This window comes from Oncorhynchus nerka, unplaced genomic scaffold, assembly GCF_034236695.1.
Source record: "Oncorhynchus nerka isolate Pitt River unplaced genomic scaffold, Oner_Uvic_2.0 unplaced_scaffold_1617, whole genome shotgun sequence".
Lineage (NCBI taxonomy): Eukaryota > Metazoa > Chordata > Actinopteri > Salmoniformes > Salmonidae > Oncorhynchus > Oncorhynchus nerka.
This window is the reverse complement of record NW_027039704.1, coordinates 1-27169: the sequence shown is the minus strand read 5'-3', so window position 1 is coordinate 27169 and position 27169 is coordinate 1. Positions and strand designations below refer to the sequence as shown.

At 43.1% G+C, this 27169-nt stretch overlaps 1 pseudogene; it reads right to left on the bottom strand.

The window, feature by feature from the left end:
* Positions 1 to 263: 263 nt before the first annotated feature.
* Positions 264 to 23867, bottom strand: LOC135568334 (epidermal growth factor receptor kinase substrate 8-like; annotated as a pseudogene).
* Between the last annotated feature and the right edge of the window lie 3302 nt (positions 23868 to 27169).

Here is a 27169-nt window from a genome sequence, read left to right as displayed (position 1 = left end):
CATCGAGCACAACATGTGTCGGTGCTCTCCACTGCCATCTAGTGGTTCTTGTCGTAAAATGAGTGTTTCTCGTGATCGACACACGACAACATTGGTAAAACAAAGACGTTCATAACTATGTGCCGTGACGCTGAAACAACAGTCTTTACTATTCTGGGGTTATTATACTGATGTTCATAACTATGTGCCGTGATGCAGGGTCTGAAACAACAGTCTTTACTATTCTGGGGTTATTACACTGACGTTACATGTTGCAGTGAGCCTTCGTGTTAAATGTTTGGGTTAACCGTTCCTTACCTCCACAACCTCGTCCTGTACCAATGACAGCTCTGTGTTGTTTCTGGCCTCAAAGTCATACTTGGATTTGGCAAACCGTTTTGGCTGACCTCTGCTGCCGTGGGCCTCGTAGTTCCTGTTCACGTCAGAGGTTAAGAGGTCAGGGGTTAGACGGATGGACTAACAGTAGAACAGCGACTGATACGCTGAGGATGAATGCACACGTCGTATCCAATCATATCATCATCCAAAACCACAACATGCATTGTGCACAACAGACCAAGCACATGTCAACGTCCAAAAAAACCCACAGTACAGTACGACACTGCAGGAGACATCACTGCACGGTGTGGTGGTACAAGCTACATGCTTATGGACATGACTGAACTGGGATAAAGCCAAACATGGACCACAGACACCTACATGCTACTGCTACTGACTGTCCCAGCCGAGGAGAAGTGGCCCAACTTTAACATCAGAGGTTAGAGAGAGAACAGAGGGAGAGGATAGAGGGGGCTGTGATTGATCAAGATTACCCTAGCACCCAGAGTTGTGATGTTTTTATATACAGTAGAACATTATAGAGTCAGAGTGTTTGCCTGTTAACCCCTAAGAGGATAAGAACGGAGGATGAGAATCCCAATGGAAAGGAGACAACACTGTGAATACAGACACAATGTCAGAGGATCCGGTGTGAACCAATAGGGGAGAGTAAGAGATGAGATTGGCAGATTCTACACCAGTAGGAAATAACTACTTCCTGTCCCTCATGCTGCTACCTTTAGCTAGCTAGCTACTACCTGACGCTCATTATGTTTATTCAACCGTTAGCTAGCTAGCTACTCACTGGGATGTGATGTTTATTCAATTGTTAGCTAGCTACTTCCTGAGATGTGATATTTATTAAATCGTTAGCTAGCTAGCTACTCACTGGGATGTGATGTTTATTCAATTGTTAGCTAGCTAGCTACTCACTGGGATGTGATGTTTATTCTACAGTTAGCTAGCTACTTCCTGGGATGTGATGTTTATTCTACAGTTACCTAGCTACTTCCTGGGATGTGATGTTTATTCTACCGTTACCTAGCTACTACCTGGGATGTGATGTTTATTTTTACAGAGTACCTAGCTACTTCCTGGGATGTGATATTTATTAAATCGTTAGCTGGCTAGCTACTCACTGGGATGTGATGTTTATTTAATTGTTAGCTAGCTACTTCCTGGGATGTGATGTTTATTCAATCGTTAGCTAGCTAGCTACTTCCTGGGATGTGATGTTTATTCTACAGCTAGCTAGCTACTACCTGGGATGTGATGTTTATTTTCATCGTACCTAGCTACTTCCTGGGATGTGATGTTTATTCAATCGTTAGCTAGCTAGCTACTCACTGGGATGTGATGTTTATTCTACAGTTAGCTAGCTACTTCCTGGGATGTGATGTTTATTCTACCGTTACCTAGCTACTTCATGGGATGTGATGTTTATTCAATCGTTAGCTAGCTACTTCCTGGGATGTGATGTTTATTCAATCGTTAGCTGGCTAGCTACTCACTGGGATGTGATGTTTATTCAATCGTTAGCTGGCTAGCTACTCACTGGGATGTGATGTTTATTCTACAGGTATCTAGCTACTTCCTGGGATGTGATGTTTATTCTACAGTTAGCTAGCTACTTCCTGGGATGTGATGTTTATTCTACAGTTAGCTAGCTACTTCCTGGGATGTGATGTTTATTCTACCGTTCCCTAGCTAGCTACTCACTGGGATGTGATGTTTATTCTACAGTTAGCTAGCTACTTCCTGGGATGTGATGTTTATTCTACAGTTAGCTAGCTACTTCCTGGGATGTGATGTTTATTCTACCGTTCCCTAGCTAGCTACTCACTGGGATGTGATGTTTATTCTACAGGTATCTAGCTACTACCTGGGATGTGATGTTTATTCTACCGTTAACTAGCTACTCACTGGGATGTGATGTTTATTCTACAGTTAGCTAGCTACTTCCTGGGATGTGATGTTTATTCTACAGTTAGCTAGCTACTTCCTGGGATGTGATGTTTATTCTACAGTTAGCTAGCTACTTCCTGGGATGTGATGTTTATTCTACAGTACCTAGCTACTTCCTGGGATGTGATGTTTATTCTACAGTACCTAGCTACTTCCTGGGATGTGATGTTTATTCTACAGTTACCTAGCTACTTCCTGGGATGTGATGTTTATTCTACAGTACCTAGCTACTCCCTGGGATGTGATGTTTATTCTACAGTTAGCTAGCTACTTCCTGGGATGTGATGTTTATTCTACAGTTACCTAGCTACTCACTGGGATGTGATGTTTATTCTCTCCCAGAGAGAGAGAGATGAGATTGGAAGATGCTACAGCAGCAGGAAAGAATATGTTTCCCAGTTGAGAGGGGACAGTTTTACAGTTCAGATTTAGAGTAAGCGAAGTGTGCCCAGAGGGACATTGGTTTTATAGACGGTAAAACATGGCCAGTTCTTCAGGGCGTTGGGTTCAGTCAGGTGACCACAGTGTTACCGGTCTACGTGTCGTGAGACGGCCTGGTTGAAGGCCTGCACGGCCATGCCCTGGTCCGAGAGGTGCATGCGTTTGTAGGCCTTGTTGTCCAATGCATACCCTTGTGAAGACGGGAAGTCCTGTACACCCGGATGCTGAGGGAGACAGATAACACAAACACATCAGCTGAACTCTCAGTTATTATCACTGATGAAGAGACTGTGATCACTGATCAATGGACTGTCATTATTCATCAATTGACTGTCATTATTCATCAATTGACTGTCATTATTGATGAAAATATTGTCATTATTGATAAACGGCCTGTCATTACTGATGAAGGGACTGTCATTATTGATAGGGGCTAGGGGTCATAGTTTAGGGATTAGGGGTTAGGGGTCAGGTGCGTACCTCAGTAGACAGCCTGTGAACCATCTCCTCCTGTCTAAGGATCTCAGAGTGGGTTAGGGGTCAGAGTTTAGGGGTTAGGGTCAGGGTGCGTACCTCAGTAGACAGCCTGTGAACCATCTCCTCCTGTCTAAGGATCTCAGAGTGGGTTAGGGGTCAGAGTTTAGGGGTTAGGGGTCAGGGTGCGTACCAGTAGACAGCCTGTGAACCATCTCCTCCTGTCTAAGGATCTCAGAGTGGGCGAGGGTCTGGGTCAGCTGATTCAGCTCTGCCTCTCGTGATTGGGGACGAACGGCATCATGGGAGGTTCCCAACCATCACGGAACTGCAGCGTACACGGAGGGAAGTAGTGGTCTCAGGGCCACTCCAACCTGGAGAAGGGGTAAGTGGGAGGGAGGGAGGGAGGGGAGAGAGAGAGAGGGAGGGGAGAGAGAGAGGGGGAGAGAGAGAGGGGGGGAGAGGGAAATAGAGAGCGGTAGGAAAAGAGAGAGAGAAAGAGGTAGGAAGAGAGAGAGAGAACGAGAGAGAGAGAGAGAGAGAGAGGGAAATAGAGAGCGGTAGGAAAAGAGAGAGAGAAAGAGGTAGGAAGAGAGAGAGAGGGAGGGGGAGAGAGAGAGGGAGGGAGGGGGAGAGAGAGAGAGGGAGGGGGAGAGAGAGAGGGAGAGAGGGAAATAGAGAGTGGTAGGAAAAGAGAGAGAGAGAAAGGAGAGAGAGAGTCTGACTTCAAAAAAGCTTTTGGCTCAATTTGGCATTAGGGTTTGCTATACAAATTGATGGAATGTGGTGTTGGGGGAAAAATATACAACATTATAAAATCCATGAACACAAACTGGCAAAAAACACATATATTTCTTCCCACAGGGCCGTGGGGTGAGACAAGGATGCAGGAGGGCATCTCAGTTAGACTAAAATAATGGTGTCACTCCATACAGCAGCATCTCAGGTAGACTAAAATAATGGTGTCACTCCATACAGCAGCATCTTAGTTAGACTAACATAATGGTGTCACTCCATACAGCAGCATCTCAGTTAGACAAAAATAATGGTGTCACTCCATACAGCAGCATCTCAGTTAGACTAAAATAATGGTGTTACTCCATACAGCAGCATCTCAGTTAGACTAACATAATGGTGTCACTCCATACAGCAGCATCTCAGGTAGACTAAAATAATGGTGTCACTCCATACAGCAGCATCTCAGGTAGACTAACATAATGGTGTCACTCCATACAGCAGCATCTCAGGTAGACTAACATAATGGTGTTACTCCATACAGCAGCATCTCAGTTAGACTAAAATAATGGTGTTACTCCATACAGCAGCATCTCAGTTAGACTAAAATAATGGTGTCACTCCATACAGCAGCATCTCAGTTAGACTAAAATAATGGTGTCACTCCATACAGCAGCATCTCAGTTAGACTAAAATAATGGTGTCACTCCATACAGCAGCATCTCAGTTAGACTAAAATAATGGTGTTACTCCATACAGCAGCATCTCAGTTAGACTAACATAATGGTGTCACTCCATCAGTAAGTGAACAGAAGATGCTTTAATAAAGAGGTTGGAGACCGATATTACCGTTAAACCCACGTTAACCAGACATTCACCCCTATGACCCCACGTTAACCCCGTCGTGACCTCTAGCCTCCTACCTGCACTTGGTCCACCCCTCCCCCAGGGCAACCCACAGGTGTCTTTCCTCTGCCGTCCCAGCTGAGTGCAGGAAGTCTATAGCCTCTATGGTCAACAGAGGAACCACCACGCTCTTAGCCAGCTCTGTCCCTCCAGAGGTCTGGATCACCTGGAGGAGAAGAGTTTAAACCATTACCCTCACCACTAACTACTAGGCTCGTAAACCATTACCCTAACCCTCACCACTAACTACTAGGCTCTTAGCCAGCTCTGTCCCTCACCACTAACTCATAGGCTCTTAAACCATTACCCTAACCCTCACCACTAACGACTAGGCTCTTAAACCATTACCCTAACCCTCACCACTAACTACTAGGCTCTTAAACCATTACCCTAACCCTCACCACTAACTACTAGGCTCTTAGCCAGCTCTGTCCCTCCAGAGGTCTGGATCACCTGGAGGAGAAGAGTTTAAACCATTATCCTCACCACTAACGACTCTTAAACCATTACCCTAACCCTCACCACTAACGACTAGGCTCTTAAACCATTACCCTAACCCTCACCACTAACTACTAGGCTCTAAAACCATTACCCTAACCCTCACCACTAACGACTAGGCTCTTAAACCATTACCCTAACCCTCACCACTAACTACTAGGCTCTTAAACCATTACCCTAACCCTCACCACTAACTACTAGGCTCTTAAACCATTGCCCTAACCCTCACCACTAACGACTAGGCTCTTAAACCATTACCCTAACCCTCACCACTAACTACTAGGCTCTTAAACCATTACCCTAACCCTCACCACTAACTACTAGGCTCTTAGCCAGCTCTGTCCCTCCAGAGGTCTGGATCACCTGGAGGAGAAGAGTTTAAACCATTATCCTCACCACCATTACCCTAACCCTCACCACTAACGACTCTTAAACCATTACCCTAACCCTCACCACTAACGACTAGGCTCTTAAACCATTACCCTAACCCTCACCACTAACTCCTAGGCTCTTAAACCATTACCCTAACCCTCACCACTAACTACTAGACTCTTAAACCATTACCCTAACCCTCACCACTAACTACTAGGCTCTTAAACCATTACCTTAACCCCCACCACTAACTACTAGGATCTTAAACCATTATACCAACCCTCACCACTAACTACTAGGGTCTTAAACCATTACCCTAACCCTCACCACTAACTACTAGGCTCTTAAACCATTACCCTTACCCTCACCACTAATGACTAGGCTCTTAAACCATTACCCTAACCCTCACCACTAACTCCTAGGCTCTTAAACCATTACCCTAACCCTCACCACTAACTATTAGGCTCTTAAACCATTACCCTAACCCTCACCACTAACTACTAGGCTCTTAAACCATTACCCTAACCCTCACCACTAACTGCCAGGCTCTTAAACCATTACCCTAACCCTCACCACTAACTCCTAGGCTCTTAAAACATTACCTTAACCCTCACCACTAACTACTAGGCTCTTAAACCATTATCCTAACCCTCACCACTAACTACTAGGGTCTTAAACCATTACCCTAACCCTCACCACTAACTACTAGGCTCTTAAACCATTACCCTAACCCTCACCACTAACTACTAGGCTCTTAAACCATTACCTTAACCCCCACCACTAACTACTAGGATCTTAAACCATTATCCCAACCCTCACCACTAACTACTAGGGTCTTAAACCATGACCCTAACCCTCACCACTAACTACTAGGCTCTTAAACCATTACCCTAACCCTCACCACTAACTACTAGGCTCTTAAACCATTACCCTAACCCTCACCACTAACTACTAGACTCTTAAACCATTACCCTAACCCTCGCCACTAACTACTAGGCTCTTAAACCATTACCTTAACCCCCACCACTAACTACTAGGATCTTAAACCATTATACCAACCCTCACCACTAACTACTAGGGTCTTAAACCATTACCCTAACCCTCACCACTAACTACTAGGCTCTTAAACCATTACCCTTACCCTCACCACTAATGACTAGGCTCTTAAACCATTACCCTAACCCTCACCACTAACTCCTAGGCTCTTAAACCATTACCCTAACCCTCACCACTAACTATTAGGCTCTTAAACCATTACCTAACCCTCACCACTAACTACTAGGCTCTTAAACCATTACCCTAACCCTCACCACTAACTGCCAGGCTCTTAAACCATTACCCTAACCCTCACCACTAACTCCTAGGCTCTTAAAACATTACCTTAACCCTCACCACTAACTACTAGGCTCTTAAACCATTATCCTAACCCTCACCACTAACTACTAGGGTCTTAAACCATTACCCTAACCCTCACCACTAACTACTAGGCTCTTAAACCATTACCCTAACCCTCACCACTAACTACTAGGCTCTTAAACCATTACCTTAACCCCCACCACTAACTACTAGGATCTTAAACCATTATCCCAACCCTCACCACTAACTACTAGGGTCTTAAACCATTACCCTAACCCTCACCACTAACTACTAGGCTCTTAAACCATTACCCTAACCCTCACCACTAACTACTAGGCTCTTAAACCATTACCTTAACCCCCACCACTAACTACTAGGATCTTAAACCATTATCCCAACCCTCACCACTAACTACTAGGGTCTTAAACCATTACCCTAACCCTCACCACTAGCTACTAGGCTCTTAAACCATTAACCTAACCCTTACCACTAACTACTAGGCTCTTAAACCATTACCCTAACCCTCACCACTAGCTACTAGGCTCTTAAACCATTACCCTAACCCTCACCACTAACCCCCAGGCTCGTAGCCAGCTCTGACCCTCACCACTAACCCCTAGGCTCGTAGCCAGCTCTGACCCTCACCACTAACCCCTAGGCTCTTAAACCATTACCCTAACCCTCACCACTAACCCCTAGGCTCGTAGCCAGCTCTGACCCTCACCACTAACCCCTAGGCTCGTAGCCAGCTCTGACCCTCCAGAGGTCTGGATCACCTGGAAGGTTGTGGGGACGGAGTGGAATCTGGCTTAACCATGCATAACAGAGTAGAGCAGTCTTTCTCTCACCATCCTGAGTGGTGTGAACAGGAACAGGAACATAACATGGAATAACAGAGTAGAGCAGTCTTTCTCTCACCATCCTGAGTGGTGTGAACAGGAACAGGAACATAACATGGAATAACAGAGTAGAGCAGTCTTTCTCTCACCATCCTGAGTGGTGTGAACAGGAAGTGGACCAGATCATCAGCGCTGGGGTTCTGGATGTGGGACTTCAACTTCCCCTGGAGGAGAGAGACATGGAAAGACATACAAATGTAAAATAATGTTAGATGTTTTTTTCTTCTTTTTTTTACAGTTAAAGTATATATTAAATAACATCATTCATCTTTGGTGTCTTACCAGCAGGTTGAAGGCATGTTTGAACTTCTGGAAACAGTCAACAAACTCCTCCTGAGTGGGAGGCTTGGCTCGCAGTGTTAGCACTCCCTCTGGTGGACAGAGAGAGACATGACAGGTAACACAGTATTACAGTAGGATAGTCCCTAGTCTAGTACATACAGTATTACAGTAGGATAGGCACTAGTCTAGTACATACAGTATTACAGTAGGAGAGAGAGAGACATGACAGGTAACACTCAGTATTACAGTAGGATAGTTCCTAGTCTAGTACATACAGTATTACAGTAGGATAGGCACTAGTCACTAGTCTAGTACATACAGTATTACAGTAGGACAGTCACTAGTCACTAGTCAAGCAACATCAATTGTTTTCCTAAATGTTTCCTGTTTTGATGTAAATGGGAAACAGTAATGAGGTCATGGAGAGTAGAATGAAGATCAGGACCAGGCCAGAAGGACTACAAACTAGATCTAAAGAACTACACCACCCAACAGTGACGAGGTCATGTACAGTAGGATGAAGATCAGGACCAGGCCAGAAGGACTACAAACTAGATCTAAAGAACTACACCACCCAACAGTAACAAGGTCATGGACAGAAGAATGAAGATCAGGACCAGGCCAGAAGGAATACAAACTAGATCAAAAGAACTACACCACCCAACAGTGACGAGGTCATGGACAGTAGAATGAAGATCAGGACCAGGCCAGAAGGACTACAAACTAGATCTAAAGAACTACACCACCCAACAGTAACAAGGTCATGGACAGAAGAATGAAGATCAGGACCAGGCCAGAAGGACTACAAACTAGATCTAAAGAACTACACCACCCAACAGTAACGAGGTCATGGACAGAAGAATGAAAATCAGGACCAGGCCCAGAAGGACTACAAACTAGATCTAAAGAACTACACCACCCAACAGTAACGAGGTCATGGACAGTAGAATGAAGATCAGGACCAGGCCCAGAAGGACTACAAACTAGATCTAAAGAACTACACCACCCAACAGTGACGAGGTCATGGACAGTAGAATGAAGATCAGGACCAGGCCAGAAGGACTACAAACTAGATCAAAAGAACTACACCACCCAACAGTGACGAGGTCATGGACAGTAGAATGAAGATCAGGACCAGGCCCAGAAGGACTACAAACTAGATCTAAAGAACTACACCACCCAACAGTAACAAGGTCATGGACAGAAGAATGAAAATCAGGACCAGGCCAGAAGGACTACAAACTAGATCTAAAGAACTACACCACCCAACAGTGACGAGGTCATGGACAGTAGAATGAAGATCAGGACCAGGCCCAGAAGGACTACAAACTAGATCTAAAGAACTACACCACCCAACAGTAACGAGGTCATGGACAGAAGAATGAAAATCAGGACCAGGCCCAGAAGGACTACAAACTAGATCTAAAGAACTACACCACCCAACAGTGACGAGGTCATGGACAGAAGAATGAAGATCAGGACCAGGCCAGGAGGACTACAAACTAGATCTAAAGAACTACAACACCCAACAGTAACAAGGTCATGGACAGAAGAATGAAAATCAGGACCAGGCCCAGAAGGACTACAAACTAGATCTAAAGAACTACAACACCCAACAGTAACGAGGTCATGGACAGAAGAATGAAGATCAGGACCAGGCCCAGAAGGACTACAAACTAGATCTAAAGAACTACACCACCCAACAGTGACGAGGTCATGGACAGTAGAATGAAGATCAGGACCAGGCCCAGAAGGACTACAAACTAGATCTAAAGAACTACACCACCCAACAGTGACGAGGTCATGGACAGTAGAATGAAAATCAGGACCAGGCCAGAAGGACTACAAACTAGATCAAAAGAACTACACCACCCAACAGTGACGAGGTCATGGACAGAAGAATGAAAATCAGGACCAGGCCCAGAAGGACTACAAACTAGATCTAAAGAACTACACCACCCAACAGTAACGAGGTCATGGACAGAAGAATGAAAATCAGGACCAGGCCCAGAAGGACTACAAACTAGATCTAAAGAACTACAACACCCAACAGTGACGAGGTCATGGACAGTAGAATGAAGATCAGGACCAGGCCAGAAGGACTACAAACTAGATCTAAAGAACTACACCACCCAACAGTGACGAGGTCATGGACAGAAGAATGAAAATCAGGACCAGGCCCAGAAGGACTACAAACTAGATCTAAAGAACTACAACACCCAACAGTGACGAGGTCATGTACAGTAGAATGAAGATCAGGACCAGGCCCAGAAGGACTACAAACTAGATCTAAAGAACTACACCACCCAACAGTAACGAGGTCATGGACAGAAGAATGAAGATCAGGACCAGGCCCAGAAGGACTACAAACTAGATCTAAAGAACTACACCACCCAACAGTGACGAGGTCATGGACAGTAGAATGAAGATCAGGACCAGGCCAGAAGGACTACAAACTAGATCTAAAGAACTACACCACCCAACAGTAACGAGGTCATGGACAGAAGAATGAAAATCAGGACCAGGCCCAGAAGGACTACAAACTAGATCTAAAGAACTACAACACCCAACAGTGACGAGGTCATGGACAGTAGAATGAAGATCAGGACCAGGCCAGAAGGACTACAAACTAGATCTAAAGAACTACAACACCCAACAGTGACGAGGTCATGGACAGTAGAATGAAGATCAGGACCAGGCCCAGAAGGACTACAAACTAGATCTAAAGAACTACAACACCCACCTCCGGGTCCCTTCTTCTTGTTCTTTTTAGATTTCTTCCTCTTAGAGAGCTCGTTGAAGGCCTCAGCCGCTTTCTGCAGTTTGGTCACGAAGAACTCGATGTGGTCCAGAATGTGGTTCAAGATTTGCTGCAAAGAGAAGACAGTAGTGTTTAAAAGACACACAACCACAGACAGACTTCCTTTGTTAATCACTAAATGAAGTCATGTAATGTAATGTAGGTGTAGATTGTAGACCGTCGCTGCCAGGCTCAACGTCAGCTGTGTTGTTGTTGCTGGAGATGCTGCTATAGTCAATCAGTGTAAAACACTAGGACTTTCCTTTACAACAGCAGTTTATCTTTTCTCTGTGTATTTTGTGGTGTTTCTTTGTTGTTACTACAGAACAGACTACTGATCTACAGTTCCTAATAGTGGTGTATCCTTGTTGTTACTACAGAACTGACTACTGATCCAAGACTCCTAATAGTGGTGTATCCTTGTTGTTACTACAGAACAGACTACTGATCCAAGACTCCTAATAGTGGTGTATCCTTGTTGTTACTACAGAACAGACTACTGATCCAAGACTCCTAATAGTGGTGTATCCTTGTTGTTACTACAGAACAGACTACTGATCCAAGACTCCTAATAGTGGTGTATCCTTGTTGTTACTACAGAACAGACTACTGATCCAAGACTCCTAATAGTGGTGTATCCTTGTTGTTACTACAGAACTGACTACTGATCCAAGACTCCTAATAGTGGTGTATCCTTGTTGTTACTACAGAACAGACTACTGATCCAAGACTCCTAATAGTGGTGTATCCTTGTTGTTACTACAGAACAGACTACTGATCCAAGACTCCTAATAGTGGTGTATCCTTGTTGTTACTACAGAACAGACTACTGATCCAAGACTCCTAATAGTGGTGTATCCTTGTTGTTACTACAGAACAGACTACTGATCCAAGACTCCTAATAGTGGTGTATCCTTGTTGTTACTACAGAACAGACTACTGATCCAAGACTCCTAATAGTGGTGTATCCTTGTTGTTACTACAGAACAGACTACTGATCTACAGCTCCTAATAGTGGTTTATCCTTGTTGTTACTACAGAACAGACTACTGATCTACAGCTCCTAATAGTGGTGTATCCTTGTTGTTACTACAGAACAGACTACTGATCTACAGCTCCTAATAGTGGTGTATCCTTGTTGTTACTACAGAACAGACTACTGATCCAAGACTCCTAATAGTGGTGTATCCTTGTTGTTACTACAGAACAGACTACTGATCTACAGCTCCTAATAGTGGTGTATCCTTGTTGTTACTACAGAACTGACTACTGATCTACAGCTCCTAATAGTGGTGTATCCTTGTTGTTACTACAGAACAGACTACTGATCTACAGCTCCTAATAGTGGTGTATCCTTGTTGTTACTACAGAACAGACTACTGATCTACAGCTCCTAATAGTGGTGTATCCTTGTTGTTACTACAGAACAGACTACTGATCCAAGACTCCTAATAGTGGTGTATCCTTGTTGTTACTACAGAACAGACTACTGATCTACAGCTCCTAATAGTGGTGTATCCTTGTTGTTACTACAGAACAGACTACTGATCTACAGTTCCTAATAGTGGTGTATCCTTGTTGTTACTACAGAACAGACTACTGATCCAAGACTCCTAATAGTGGTGTATCCTTGTTGTTACTACAGAACAGACTACTGATCCAAGACTCCTAATAGTGGTGTATCCTTGTTGTTACTACAGAACAGACTACTGATCTACAGCTCCTAATAGTGGTGTATCCTTGTTGTTACTACAGAACAGACTACTGATCTACAGCTCCTAATAGTGGTGTATCCTTGTTGTTACTACAGAACAGACTACTGATCCAAGACTCCTAATAGTGGTGTATCCTTGTTGTTACTACAGAACAGACTACTGATCCAAGACTCCTAATAGTGGTGTATCCTTGTTGTTACTACAGAACAGACTACTGATCCAAGACTCCTAATAGTGGTGTATCCTTGTCGTTACTACAGAACAGACTACTGATCTACAGCTCCTAATAGTGGTGTATCCTTGTTGTTACTACAGAACAGACTACTGATCCAAGGCTCCTAATAGTGGTGTATCCTTGTTGTTACTACAGAACAGACTACTGATCTACAGCTCCTAATAGTGGTGTATCCTTGTTGTTACTACAGAACAGACTACTGATCTACAGCTCCTAATAGTGGTGTATCCTTGTCGTTACTACAGAACAGACTACTGATCTACAGCTCCTAATAGTGGTGTATCCTTGTTGTTACTACAGAACAGACTACTGATCCAAGGCTCCTAATAGTGGTGTATCCTTGTTGTTACTACAGAACAGACTACTGATCTACAGCTCCTAATAGTGGTATATCCTTGTTGTTACTACAGAACAGACTACTGATCTACAGCTCCTAATAGTGGTGTATCCTTGTTGTTACTACAGAACAGACTACTGATCTACAGCTCCTAATAGTGGTGTATCCTTGTTGTTACTACAGAACAGACTACTGATCTACAGCTCCTAATAGTGGTGTATCCTTGTTGTTACTACAGAACAGACTACTGATCTACAGTTCCTAATAGTGGTGTATCCTTGTTGTTACTACAGAACAGACTACTGATCCAAGACTCCTAATAGTGGTGTATCCTTGTTGTTACTACAGAACAGACTACTGATCTACAGCTCCTAATAGTGGTGTATCCTTGTTGTTACTACAGAACAGACTACTGATCTACAGCTCCTAATAGTGGTGTATCCTTGTTGTTACTACAGAACAGACTACTGATCTACAGCTCCTAATAGTGGTGTATCCTTGTTGTTACTACAGAACAGACTACTGATCCAAGACTCCTAATAGTGGTGTATCCTTGTTGTTACTACAGAACAGACTACTGATCTACAGCTCCTAATAGTGGTGTATCCTTGTTGTTACTACAGAACAGACTACTGATCTACAGCTCCTAATAGTGGTGTATCCTTGTTGTTACTACAGAACAGACTACTGATCCAAGACTCCTAATAGTGGTGTATCCTTGTTGTTACTACAGAACAGACTACTGATCCAAGACTCCTAATAGTGGTGTATCCTTGTTGTTACTACAGAACAGACTACTGATCCAAGACTCCTAATAGTGGTGTATCCTTGTCGTTACTACAGAACAGACTACTGATCTACAGCTCCTAATAGTGGTGTATCCTTGTTGTTACTACAGAACAGACTACTGATCCAAGGCTCCTAATAGTGGTGTATCCTTGTTGTTACTACAGAACAGACTACTGATCTACAGCTCCTAATAGTGGTGTATCCTTGTTGTTACTACAGAACAGACTACTGATCTACAGCTCCTAATAGTGGTGTATCCTTGTCGTTACTACAGAACAGACTACTGATCTACAGCTCCTAATAGTGGTGTATCCTTGTTGTTACTACAGAACAGACTACTGATCCAAGACTCCTAATAGTGGTGTATCCTTGTTGTTACTACAGAACAGACTACTGATCTACAGCTCCTAATAGTGGTGTATCCTTGTTGTTACTACAGAACAGACTACTGATCCAAGACTCCTAATAGTGGTGTATCCTTGTTGTTACTACAGAACAGACTACTGATCCAAGACTCCTAATAGTGGTGTATCCTTGTTGTTACTACAGAACAGACTACTGATCCACGACTCCTAATAGTGGTGTATCCTTGTTGTTACTACAGCCGTGTTCTATTGGTTAGTATTAGAAGCACCTATATATGTCTGAAACTGTCATTCACGCTAGTTTCCACTCATCTGAACATGGCATCTCATCTTCACCTGAAGACCTGACTCCAGATCAGCCTGTAGGTGAAACTAACCACCAGTCTGCAGTATTGAAGAACCAAGCAAACGACTGAAGACCTGACTCCAGATCGGCCTGTAGGTGAAACTACTCATCAGTCTGCAGTATTGAAGACCAAACAAACGACTGAAGACCTGACTCCAGATCAGCCTCTAGGTGAAACTACTCATCAGTCTGCAGTATTGAAGAAACAAACGGATAGTTTCTTTCCTCCAACGATACTAGATCTATTAAACACACATTCCTGGACGCACACTGACACTACTGACTCTGCCGACACTCTGCCGACACTCTGCCGACACTCAGCAGAGTCAGTAGTGTCGGCGGACACTCTGCCGACACTCTGCTGACACTACTGACTCTGCTGACACTCTGCTGACACTCTGCCGACACTCCGCCGACACTACTGACTCTCTGCCGACACTCTGCCGACACTCCGCCGACACTACTGACTCTGCTGACACTCTGCCGACACTCCTGACACTACTGACTCTGCCGACACTCTGCCGACACTCTGCCGACTCTCTGCCGACACTCTGCCGACACTCTGCTGACACTCCGCCGACACTCCGCCGACACACTGCCGACACTCTGCCGACACTCTGCCGACACTCTGCCGATACTCTGCCGACACTCTGCCGACACTCTGCCGACACACTGCCGACACCGACACTCTGCTGACACTCTGCTGACACTCTGCTGACTCTCTGCCGACACTCTGCCGACACTCTGCTGACACTCTGCTGACACTCTGCCGACACTACTGACTCTCTGCCGACACTCTGCCGACACTCTGCCGACACTCTGCCGACACTCTGCCGACACCGACACTCTGCTGACTCTGCTGACACTCTGCCGACACCGACACTCTGCCGACACTCTACTGACTCTGCTGACACTCTGCCGACACTCTGCCGACACTCTGCCGACACCGACACTCTGCTGACTCTGCTGACACTCTGCCGACACAGACACTCTGCCGACACTCTACTGACTCTGCTGACACTCTGCCGACACTCTGCCGACACTCTGCCGACACTCTGCTGACACTCTGCTGACACTCTGCTGACTCTGCTGACACTCTGCTGACACTCTGCTGACACTCTGCCGACACTCTTCTGCCGACACGCTGCCGACACTCTGCCGACACTCTGCCGACACTCTGCCGACACTCTGCTGACTCTGCCGACACTCTGCCGACACTCTGCCGACACTCTGCCGACACTCTGCTGACTCTGCCGACACTTTGCTGACTCTGCCGACACTTTGCTGACTCTGCCGACACTCTGCTGACACTCTGCTGACTCTCTGCCGACACTCTGCCGACACTCTGCTGACACTCTGCCGACACTCTGCCGACACTCTGCTGACACTCTGCCGACACTCTGCTGACACTCTGCTGACTCTGCAGACACTCTGCTGACTCTGCAGACACTCTGCTGACTCTGCAGACACTCTGCTGACTCTGCTGACGGACTCACAGAGAGCGAGGTAGACGGACTGATAGACAGACGGTATCAGTATGTGGTATCTGGATGGACGGACAGTGGGAAACACTCACCACGTCTCGATCCACTCTGGTAGCCATCATCTCCGAAGGTTCATTCTGGTCAGAATACTGAGGCTGTTTATCATCTGATAGAAACAGGTGGAGAGGGAGGAGGGGAAGGATGGGGAGGAGAGGGAAGAGGGGGAGGAGGGGGAAGAGAGGGAGGAGGGGGAGGAGAGGGAGGAGGGGGAAGAGAGAGAGGAGAGGGAGGGAGGGGAGGAGAGGGAAGAGCGGGAGGAGGGGGAGGAGAGGGAGGGGGAAGGATGGGGAGGAGAGGGAAGAGGGGGAGGAGGGGGAGGAGAGGGAAGAGGGGAGGAGGGGGAAGAGAGGGAGGAGGGGGAAGAGAGGGAGGAGGGGGAGGAGAGGGAGGAGGGGGAAGAGAGAGAGGAGAGGGAGGAGGGGGAGGAGAGGGAAGAGCGGGAGGAGGGGGAGGAGAGGGAGGAGGGGGAGGAGAGGGAAGAGCGGGAGGAGGGGGAGGAGAGGGAGGAGGGGAAGGGAATTAGAACAGTGATCTTCCCAATGACCTTATTCTCAAATCAAATCAAATGTTATTTGTCACATGCGCCGAATACAACAGGTATGTAGACTTGACCATGAAACTTACAGGCTCTTAACCAACAATGCAGAATACAACAGGTATGTAGACTTGACCATGAAACTTACAGGCTCTTAACCAACAATGCAGAATTTTTTAAAAGTAAGTAAGTAAATATTTGCTACAAGAGAATTAGTGAGTTTGGGCGATTAGGCCTCTGGCTAAGTGGGCGATTAGGCCTGGCTAAGTGGGCGATTAGGCCTGTCTAAGTGGGCGATTAGGCCTCTGGCTAAATGGGCGATTAGGCTTCTGGCTAAGTGGGCGATTAGGCCTGGCTAAGTGGGCGATTAGGCCTCTGGCTAAGTGGGCGATTAGGCCTGGCTAAGTGGGCGATTAGGCCTCTGGCTAAGTGGGCGATTAGGCCTCTGGCTAAGGGCGATTAGGCCTCTGGCTAAGTGGGCGTTTAGGCCTGGCTAAGTGGGCGATTAGGCCTGGCTAAGTGGGCGATTAGGCCTGGCTAAGTGGGCGATTAGGCCTCTGGCTAAGTGGGCGATTAGGCATCTGGCTAAGTGGGCGATTAGGCCTGGCTAAGGGCGATTAGGCCTCTGGCTAAGTTCTGGCTCGCAGACGGCGTTCCAATTCATGCCAAAAGTGTTCGATGGGGTTGAGGTCAGGGCTCTGTGCAGTCCAGTCAAGTTCTTCCAAACTCAGATTTGTCCGTCGGACTGCCATATGGTGTTTCATCACTCCAGAGAACGTGGTTCAACTGACCCAGAGTCCAATGGCGGCGAGCTGTACACCACTCCAGTCGACGCTTGGCATTGCGCATGGTGATCTTAGGCTTGTGTGCAGTTTCTTGGCCATGGAAACCCATTTCATGAAGCTCCCGGCGAACAGTTCTTGTGCTGACGTTGCTCTACTCTGCTCTGCTGACGTAAGCTCTACTCTCATGGCCGGAAATAGAGGGGTATTACCCGGGTAGTGAGTTAGGGCCTTTAGGCCTGTATTTGTCCTCTCATGCCCAGAGAGAGGCCTGTTCCCGGATAGAGAGTTAGAGCCTTTAGGCCTGTATGTGTCCTCTCATCCCAGGAGAGAGAGGCCTGTTCCCGGATAGGGAGTTAGGGCCTTTAGGCCTGAAGGTCCACAGTTCCACTGTCCTTAAGGGGGCAGAGCAGTCAGCCTCTGTGGAGGTTAGCTGCTCTGTCCCCCCTTTTTTTTGGCCCATTTCCCCAATACCAGGCCCAGAGTTGGACATGTGTGTTTCAGTTCTGTATCAGGTATAAAGGACCGGAGTCATTCAGTGTGTTTCAGTTCTGTATCGGGTATAAAGGACCGGAGTCATTCAGTGTGTTTCAGTTCTGTATCGGGTATAAAGGACCGGAGTCATTCAGTGTGTTTCAGTTCTGTATCAGGTATAAAGGACCGGAGTCATTCAGTGTGTTTCAGTTCTGTATCAGGTATAAAGGACCGGAGTCATTCAGTGTGTTTCAGTTCTGTATCAGGTATAAATGACCGGAGTCATTCATTGTGTTTCAGTTCTGTATCAGGTATAAAGGACCGGAGTCATTCAGTGTGTTTCAGTTCTGTATCAGGTATAAATGACCGGAGTCATTCAGTGTGTTTCAGTTCAGTATCAGGTATAAAGGACCGGAGTCATTCAGTGTGTTTCAGTTCTGTATCAGGTATAAAGGACCGGAGTCATTCATTGTGTTTCAGTTCTGTATCAGGTATAAAGGACCGGAGTCATTCAGTGTGTTTCAGTTCTGTATCAGGTATAAAGGACCGGAGTCATTCAGTGTGTTTCAGTTCTGTATCAGGTATAAAGGACCGGAGTCATTCAGTGTGTTTCAGTTCTGTATCAGGTATAAAGGACCGGAGTCATTCAGTGTGTTTCAGTTCTGTATCAGGTATAAAGGACCGGAGTCATTCAGTGTGTTTCAGTTCTGTATCAGGTATAAAGGACCGGAGTCATTCAGTGTGTTTCAGTTCTGTATCAGGTATAAAGGACCGGAGTCATTCAGTGTGTTTCAGTTCTGTATCAGGTATAAAGGACCGGAGTCATTCAGTGTGTTTCAGTTCTGTATCAGGTATAAAGGACCGGAGTCATTCAGTGTGTTTCAGTTCTGCATCAGGTATAAAGGACCGGAGTCATTCAGTGTGTTTCAGTTCTGTATCAGGTATAAAGGACCGGAGTCATTCAGTGTGTTTCAGTTCTGTATCAGGTATAAAGGACCGGAGTCATTCAGTGTGTTTCAGTTCTGTATCAGGTATAAAGGACCGGAGTCATTCAGTGTGTTTCAGTTCTGTATCAGGTATAAAGGACCGGAGTCATTCAGTGTGTTTCAGTTCTGTATCAGGTATAAAGGACCGGAGTCATTCAGTGTGTTTCAGTTCTGTATCAGGTATAAAGGACCGGAGTCATTCAGTGCGTTTCAGTTCTGTATCAGGTATAAAGGACCGGAGTCATTCAGTGTGTTTCAGTTCTGTATCAGGTATAAAGGACCGGAGTCATTCAGTGCGTTTCAGTTCTGTATCAGGTATAAAGGACCGGAGTCATTCAGTGTGTTTCAGTTTTGTATCAGGTATAAAGGACCGGAGTCATTCAGTGTGTTTCAGTTTTGTATCAGGTATAAAGGACCGGAGTCATTCAACTTCAGTAATAATTATGTGTCATTAATTAGTACTCTAAGCTGTTTGAGTTTAGTTGTTGTATTTGTTGTAGTTGTTGTTGTTGTAGTTGTTGTTGTTGTTGTTGTAGTTGTTGAAGTAGTTGTAGTTGTTGTTATATTAGTTGTAGTTGTTGTTGTTGTTGTAGTAGATGTTGTAGTTGTTGTTGTATTTGTTGTTGTTGTAGTTGTTGAAGTAGTTGTTGTAGTTGTTGTTGTAGTTGTTGTTGTATTAGTTGTTGTAGATGTTGTTGTTGTAGATGTTGTTGTTGTTGTTGTTGTAGATGTTGTTGTAGTTGTTGTTGTAGTTGTTGTAGTAGATGTTGTTGTTGTTGTTGTTGTAGTTGTTGTAGTTGTTGTTGTAGTTGTTATATTAGTAGTTGTTATTGTAGTTGTTGTAGTTGTTGTTGTAGTTGTTGTTGTTGTTGTAGTAGATGTTGTTGTTGTTGTTGTTGTAGTTGTTGTTGTAGTTGTTGTTGTTGTTGTAGTAGATGTTGTTGTTGTAGTTGTTGTAGTTGTTGTTGTAGTTGTTGTTGTTGTTGTAGTAGATGTTGTTGTTGTTGTTGTTGTAGTAGATGTAGTTGTTGTTGTAGTTGTTGTAGTTGTTGTTGTTGTAGTTGTTGTTATATTAGTTGTAGTTGTTGTTGTTGTAGTTGTTGTTGTTGTAGTAGATGTTGTTGTTGTTGTTGTTGTAGTAGATGTTGTTGTTGTTGTAGTTGTTGTAGTTGTAGTTGTTGTTGTTGTAGTAGATGTTGTTGTTGTTGTTGTTGTAGTAGATGTTGTTGTTGTTGTTGTTGTAGTAGATGTTGTTGTTGTTGTAGTTGTTGTAGTTGTTGTTGTTGTAGTTGTTGTTGTTGTTGTTGTAGTAGATGTTGTTGTTGTTGTTGTTGTAGTTGTTGTAGTTGTTGTAGTTGTTGTTGTTGTAGTTGTTGTTGTTGTTGTTGTAGTAGATGTTGTTGTTGTTGTTGTTGTTGTTGTTGTAGTAGTTGTTGTAGTTGTTGTTGTTGTAGTTGTTGTAGTTGTTGTTATATTAGTAGTTGTTGTTGTAGTTGTTGTAGTTGTTGTTATATTAGTTGTTGTTGTAGTAGATGTTGTTGTTGTTGTTGTTGTAGTTGTTGTAGATGTTGTTGTTGTAGTTGTTGTTATATTAGTAGTTGTTGTTGTAGTTGTTGTAGTAGATGTTGTTATATTAGTAGTTGTTGTTGTAGTTGTTGTAGTTGTTGTTGTTGTTGTTGTAGATGTTGTTGTTGTTGTAGTTGTTGTTGTTGTAGTTGTTGTTGTTGTAGATGTTGTTGTTGTAGTTGTTGTAGTTGTTGTTGTTGTAGTAGTTGTTGTTGTTGTTGTAGTTGTTGTTGTAGTAGATGTTGTTGTTGTTGTAGTTGTTGTTGTTGTAGTTGTTGTTGTTGTAGATGTTGTTGTTGTAGTTGTTGTAGTTGTTGTTGTTGTAGTAGTTGTTGTTGTTGTTGTAGTAGATGTTGTTGTTGTTGTTGTTGTAGTAGATGTTGTTGTTGTTGTAGTTGTTGTTGTTGTAGATGTTGTTGTTGTTGTTGTAGTTGTTGTAGTTGTTGTTGTTGTTGTAGTTGTTGTTGTTGTAGTAGATGTTGTTGTAGATGTTGTTGTTGTTGTTGTTGTAGTAGTTGTTGTAGTAGATGTTGTTGTAGTAGTAGTTGTTGTTGTTGTTGTTGTAGTAGTTGTTGTTGTTGTAGTTGTTGTTATATTAGTAGTTGTTGTTGTAGTTGTTGTAGTAGATGTTGTTATATTAGTTGTTGTTGTAGTAGATGTTGTTGTTGTTGTTGTTGTAGTTGTTGTAGTAGATGTTGTTGTTGTAGTTGTTGTTATATTAGTAGTTGTTGTTGTAGTTGTTGTTGTTGTAGATGTTGTTGTTGTAGTTGTTGTAGTTGTTGTTGTTGTAGTAGTTGTTGTTGTTGTTGTAGTAGATGTTGTTGTTGTTGTTGTTGTAGTAGTTGTTGTTGTAGTAGTAGTTGTTGTTGTTGTTGTAGTTGTTGTTGTTGTAGTAGTTGTTGTTGTTGTTGTTGTAGATGTTGTTGTTGTTGTAGTTGTTGTTGTTGTAGATGTTGTTGTTGTTGTTGTAGTTGTTGTAGTTGTTGTTGTTGTTGTAGTTGTTGTTGTTGTAGTAGATGTTGTTGTAGATGTTGTTGTTGTTGTTGTTGTAGTAGTTGTTGTAGTAGTTGTTGTTGTTGTTGTTGTAGTAGTTGTTGTTGTAGTTGTTGTAGTTGTTGTTATATTAGTAGTTGTTGTTGTAGTTGTTGTAGTTGTTGTTATATTAGTTGTTGTTGTTGTTGTTGTTGTAGTTGTTGTTATATTAGTAGTTGTTGTTGTAGTTGTTGTAGTAGATGTTGTTATATTAGTTGTTGTTGTAGTAGATGTTGTTGTTGTTGTTGTTGTAGTTGTTGTAGTAGATGTTGTTGTTGTAGTTGTTGTTATATTAGTAGTTGTTGTTGTAGTTGTTGTTGTTGTAGTAGATGTTGTTGTAGTAGTAGTTGTTATATTAGTAGTTGTTGTTGTAGTTGTTGTAGTTGTAGTTGTTGTTGTAGTTGTTGTAGTTGTAGTTGTTGTAGTAGTTGTTGTAGTTGTAGTTGTAGTAGATGTTGTTGTTGTTGTAGTTGTTGTTGTAGTTGTTGTAGTTGTAGTTGTTGTAGTAGTTGTTGTTGTAGTATATGTTGTTGTTGTAGTAGATGTTGTTGTTGTAGTTGTTGTTGTTGTAGTAGATGTTGTTGTTGTTGTAGTAGATGTTGTTGTTGTTGTAGTTGTTGTAGTTGTTGTTGTTGTTGTTGTTGTAGATGTTGTTGTTGTAGTTGTTGTAGTTGTTGTAGTAGATGTTGTTGTTGTAGTTGTTGTTGTTGTTGTTGTTGTAGTAGATGTTGTTGTTGTAGTTGTTGTTATATTAGTTGTTGTTGTTGTAGTAGATGTTGTTGTTGTAGTTGTTGTTGTTGTTGTAGTTGTTGTTGTTGTTGTAGTTGTTGTTGTTGTTGTAGTTGTTGTAGTTGTTGTTATATTAGTTGTTGTTGTTGTAGTTGTTGTTGTTGTTGTTGTTGTAGTTGTTGTTGTTGTTGTAGTTGTTATATTAGTTGTTGTTGTTGTTGTAGTTGTTGTAGTTGTTGTAGATGTTGTTGTTGTAGTTGTTGTTGTTGTAGTTGTTGTAGTAGATGTTGTTGTTGTAGTTGTTGTTGTTGTTGTTGTTGTAGTAGATGTTGTTGTTGTAGTTGTTGTTATATTAGTTGTTGTTGTTGTAGTAGATGTTGTTGTTGTAGTTGTTGTTGTTGTTGTAGTTGTTGTAGTTGTTGTAGATGTTGTTGTTGTAGATGTTGTTGTTGTTGTTGTTGTAGTAGATGTTGTTGTTGTTGTTGTTGTTGTAGTAGATGTTGTTGTTGTAGTAGATGTTGTAGTAGATGTTGTTGTTGTTGTTGTTGTTGTTGTTGTCTCTCTTCAAAAGGAAAAAGGAAAAGCTCGTATTCCTGCTTAAGTTCCCGGAATAGAATGTTCTTCTTAACCATTTGAAAAGTTTTTGGTGAGATAGTGATGTATTTTTTCTTTTTCTTTCATTCTAAATCAGATGTAACTTTTGCTGAGTATGAGATTATCTCTCCCCTAATGTACCCTCTTGGAGGCCTCCCAAATGATATAGGAGGTTGGCTTGTCTCTGCCCTCTTGGTCTACATTTGTAATGGTAAAGATTTGTATTTTTCGTTTTAATCCATTTGGGGTCCAGAAGATGTGTTCTGTTCATTCTCTATGAACATACTGAAGTGATATTGAAACAGCCAATGGTTGTGCTGTACTCCGTGTTCTCCGAGGGGATCAGACGTGTCAAGTAGCTCTCAGGAACCGGGAAGTATCACCATGTAAAGCCTTGCAGAGACAGTCAGTGGTTCAGTCTCACTACATCCCCTGGATGAACCCTTAGAACAGCTCTATCTCTCAACTATCACCTGGTTGAACCTCTAGAACAGCTCTATCTCTCAACTATCACCTGGTTGAACCCTTAGAACAGCTCTATCTCTCAACTAAACTGTTGTTCAAGTCCATTCATGATGCCATATCATTGACTGCTGAGTGATATCCTGCTCATTAGAAGGCAGAACCTTCCAGACTCAGTAAGTCCCAGTACTTACAGTCCTGCTGCTCCGCCGCCCAGGCTGACCAGGCTGCCACACGACTCCTCACGTCCACCTGGGTGAGGGTGGCGGGGGGCTCGGGGGCGGGCGCCGCGGGGGGCGGCGGGATGACCCCGTCACTCTTCAGAATCATCCTGTAGGAGTACGGGGAGAGGAGAGAAGAGGCAGACAGACAATCAGATACAGACCAGACCCAGATTCAATTCACAGATAGAAACAGCACCCCATTCAGCACTAATACAGACACAGCCATGGAATGGAAACCAGCCATTCTAACAGAGCACTATAAAGTAACAGAACCCAGAGCTCTATAAAGTAACAGAACCCATTCTAACAGAGCTCTATAAAGTAACAGAACCCATTATAACAGAGCCCTATAAAGTAACAGAACCTATTCTAACAGAGCCCTATAAAGTAACAGAACCCAGAGCTCTATAAAGTAACAGAACCCATTCTAACAGAGCTCTATAAAGTTACAGAACCCATTCTAACAGAGCACTATAAAGTAACAGAACCCATTCTAACAGAGCTCTATAAAGTAACAGAACCCATTCTAACAGAGCTCTATAAAGTTACAGAACCCATTCTAACAGAGCACTATAAAGTAACAGAACCCATTCTAACAGAGCTCTATAAAGTAACAGAACCCATTCTAACAGAGCCCTATAAAGTAACAGAACCCAGAGCTCTATAAAGTAACAGAACCCATTCTAACAGAGCTCTATAAAGTAACAGAACCCATTCTAACAGAGCCCTATAAAGTAACAGAACCCAGAGCTCTATAAAGTAACAGAACCCATTCTAACAGAGCTCTATAAAGTAACAGAACCCATTCTAACAGAGCCCTATAAAGTAACAGAACCCATTCTAACAGAGCTCTATAAAGTAACAGAACCCATTCTAACAGAGCCCTATAAAGTAACAGAACCCATTATAACAGAGCTCTATAAAGTAACAGAACCCATTATAACAGCGCTCTATAAAGTAACAGAACCCATTCTAACAGAGCCCTATAAAGTAACAGAACCCATTCTAACAGAGCCCTATAAAGTAACAGAACCCATTCTAACAGAGCCCTATAAAGTAACAGAACCCATTCTAACAGAGCCCTATAAAGTAACAGAACTCATTATAACAGAGCCCTATAAAGTAACAGAACCCATTCTAACAGAGCCCTATAAAGTAACAGAACCCATTCTAACAGAGCTCTATAAAGTAACAGAACCCATTCTAACAGAGCCCTATAAAGTAACAGAACTCATTATAACAGAGCCCTATAAAGGAACAGAACCCATTATAACAGAGCCCTATAAAGTAACAGAACCCATTCTAACAGAGCCCTATAAAGTAACAGAACCAGGAGCCCTATAAAGTAACAGAACCCGTTCTAACAGAGCTCTATAAAGTAACAGAACCCATTCTAACAGAGCTCTATAAAGTAACAGAACCAGGAGCCCTATAAAGTAACAGAACCCATTCTAACAGAGCTCTATAAAGTAACAGAACCCATTCTAACAGAGCCCTATAAAGTAACAGAACCCATTATAACAGAGCTCTATAAAGTAACAGAACCCATTATAACAGCGCTCTATAAAGTAACAGAACCCATTCTAACAGAGCCCTATAAAGTAACAGAACTCATTATAACAGAGCCCTATAAAGGAACAGAACCCATTATAACAGAGCCCTATAAAGTAACAGAACCCATTCTAACAGAGCCCTATAAAGTAACAGAACCAGGAGCCCTATAAAGTAACAGAACCCGTTCTAACAGAGCTCTATAAAGTAACAGAACCCATTCTAACAGAGCTCTATAAAGTAACAGAACCAGGAGCCCTATAAAGTAACAGAACCCGTTCTAACAGAGCTCTATAAAGTAACAGAACCCATTCTAACAGAGCTCTATAAAGTAACAGAACCCATTCTAACAGAGCCCTATAAAGTAACAGAACCCATTCTAACAGAGCTCTATAAAGTAACAGAACCCATTCTAACAGAGCTCTATAAAGTAACAGAACCCATTCTAACAGAGCTCTATAAAGTAACAGAACCCATTATAACAGAGCCCTATAAAGTAACAGAACCCAGAGCTCTATAAAGTAACAGAACCCATTCTAACAGAGCTCTATAAAGTAACAGAACCCATTCTAACAGAGCCCTATAAAGTAACAGAACCCAGAGCTCTATAAAGTAACAGAACCCATTCTAACAGAGCCCTATAAAGTAACAGAACCCAGAGCTCTATAAAGTAACAGAACCCATTCTAACAGAGCTCTATAAAGTAACAGAACCCATTCTAACAGAGCCCTATAAAGTAACAGAACCCAGAGCTCTATAAAGTAACAGAACCCATTCTAACAGAGCTCTATAAAGTAACAGAACCCATTCTAACAGAGCCCTATAAAGTAACAGAACCCATTCTAACAGAGCTCTATAAAGTAACAGAACCCATTCTAACAGAGCCCTATAAAGTAACAGAACCCATTATAACAGAGCCCTATAAAGTAACAGAACCCATTCTAACAGAGCTCTATAAAGTAACAGAACCCATTATAACAGCGCTCTATAAAGTAACAGAACCCATTCTAACAGAGCCCTATAAAGTAACAGAACTCATTATAACAGAGCCCTATAAAGGAACAGAACCCATTATAACAGAGCCCTATAAAGTAACAGAACCCATTCTAACAGAGCCCTATAAAGTAACAGAACCAGGAGCCCTATAAAGTAACAGAACCCATTCTAACAGAGCTCTATAAAGTAACAGAACCCATTCTAACAGAGCTCTATAAAGTAACAGAACCAGGAGCCCTATAAAGTAACAGAACCCGTTCTAACAGAGCTCTATAAAGTAACAGAACCCATTCTAACAGAGCTCTATAAAGTAACAGAACCCATTCTAACAGAGCCCTATAAAGTAACAGAACCCATTCTAACAGAGCTCTATAAAGTAACAGAACCCATTCTAACAGAGCTCTATAAAGTAACAGAACCCATTCTAACAGAGCCCTATAAAGTAACAGAACCCATTCTAACAGAGCTCTATAAAGTAACAGAACCCATTCTAACAGAGCCCTATAAAGTAACAGAACCAGGAGCCCTATAAAGTAACAGAACCCATTCTAACAGAGCTCTATAAAGTAACAGAACCCATTCTAACAGAGCTCTATAAAGTAACAGAACCAGGAGCCCTATAAAGTAACAGAACCCGTTCTAACAGAGCTCTATATAAAGAACAGAACCATTCTAACAGAGCTCTATAAAGTAACAGAACCCATTCTAACAGAGCTCTATAAAGTAACAGAACCCATTCTAACAGAGCTCTATAAAGTAACAGAACCCATTATAACAGAGCCCTATAAAGTAACAGAAACCATTATAACAGAGCCTTATAAAGTAACAGAACCCATTCTAACAGAGCTCTATAAAGTAACA